The 1,588-nt window shown below is 46.4% G+C and overlaps 1 non-coding gene across 1 annotated transcript; it reads left to right on the top strand.

Moving 5' to 3' along the window:
• Positions 1 to 226: 226 nt before the first annotated feature.
• Positions 227 to 302, top strand: TRNAA-UGC (transfer RNA alanine (anticodon UGC)). Its single transcript has one exon. It is a non-coding gene; the product is annotated as a tRNA-Ala (tRNA).
• The last annotated feature ends 1,286 nt before the right edge of the window (positions 303 to 1,588 follow it).

The following is a 1,588-nucleotide window of genomic DNA, read 5'->3' as shown; positions in this document are numbered from 1 at the left end:
GGTTAGTCCTCTTTTAATATAAGTGAGATTAAATAGAATCACTCTCATCTTTAGGTGTCATATATGACGTGACAGTACAAAATACTAGGAGACGTCTATCCACGCCTTCAGAATTAGGTCTAGCGTGGTTTCTAATAAAGGGTTTGCTCTTGCAAGAAATTCCCTTGACAAGTCTTTTCTTTCAGGAATCAATAATATTTATCTTCTTTTTAAAAAATAAAAACAGGCCCTGGCCGGCTGGCTCAGTGGTAGAGCGTTGGCCTTGCGTGCAGGAGTCCCGGGTTCGATTCCCGGCCAGGGCACACAAGAGAGGAGCCCATCTGCTTCTCCACCCCTCCCCCTCTCCTTCCTCTCTGTCTCTCTCTTCCCCTCCTGCAACCAAGGCTCCATTGGAGCAAAAGATGGCCCAGGTGCTGGGGATAGCTCCTTGGCCTTTGCCCCAGGCGCTAGAGAGGCTCTGGTTGCGACAGAGCGACGCCCCGGAGGGGCAGAGCATCGCCCCTGGTGGGCATGCCAGGTGGATCCCGGTCGGGCGCATGCGGGAGTCTGTCTGACTGCCTCCCCATTTCCAGCTTCAGAAAAATACCAAAAAAAAATTAAAAAAAATAAAAATAAAAACAAACAAAAGAATTGTTTTAGTGTTCTGGCATGTTGTACACATTCTAAACAAAGAATGACCCATGTTAACTATGGTATGGGTAATACTCTGGAATTTGTACTTTGATTAAGACCAACATAGCCTGACTAGGCGGTGGTGCAGTGGATAGAGCGTTGGACTGGGAGGTGGAAGACCCAGGTTTAAAAACCCAAGGTCACCAACTTGAGCCCAAGGTCGCTGGCTTGAGCAAGGAATCACTCGCTCTGAGGTAGCTTCTGGTCAAGGCACATATGAGAAAGCAATCAATGAGCAACTAAGATGCCGCAGTGAAGAATTGATGCTTCTCGCCTCTTTCTCTCTTCCTGTCTGTCTGTCCTATCTGTCCCTCTCTCTGTCTTTGTCTCACACACACAGACACACACACACACACAGAGACCAACATGGTATTTGTCACACCATCACTTGGCAAGACTCAGCAGAAAAAGAGTTAATGTGTGTGTTGGGGGGAGGGGAGTCTAGGTTCAAAACAAGACATCATTGTGAGCTATCAAGCCGCACCTGAGATTTTTAAAGACAGTGACCAACTTTGTACTGAGCACCCTCATTGCTGTTGGAAGTGTTCATCCAAAATTCCGAGTGCGGCCAAGACCAAAGACGTAAAGGGGAAACCAGATATCTCACGAAGAATGGAGAATTTTACTACCTAAAGCTCACTGAGAGGCTCAGTCCCTGTGGGTCTAACCAGCTCACACAGGCCTCCTATTCACAGTGTCATGGTCCCTGAATGACGATGATATGATCACGCAATACCTGATGTCTATGAAAGATGTTTCTCTGTGCTGCACCTGTTTGGGAGTGAAACAAAAATCACATTTATAAAAAAAAAAAAAAAGGAAAGGAAAAGGCTTAGATTTACCAATCACACTCAAAATTGTGAGAGGCCAGCCCAACTCAAAGCCAACTTGCAGGAAGTCTCCAGGAATGAGACCT

The sequence above is a fragment of the Saccopteryx bilineata genome, chromosome 6, assembly GCF_036850765.1.
Source record: "Saccopteryx bilineata isolate mSacBil1 chromosome 6, mSacBil1_pri_phased_curated, whole genome shotgun sequence".
Classification (NCBI taxonomy): Eukaryota; Metazoa; Chordata; class Mammalia; order Chiroptera; family Emballonuridae; genus Saccopteryx; species Saccopteryx bilineata.
This window is presented reverse-complemented; position numbering and strand designations above follow the sequence as displayed.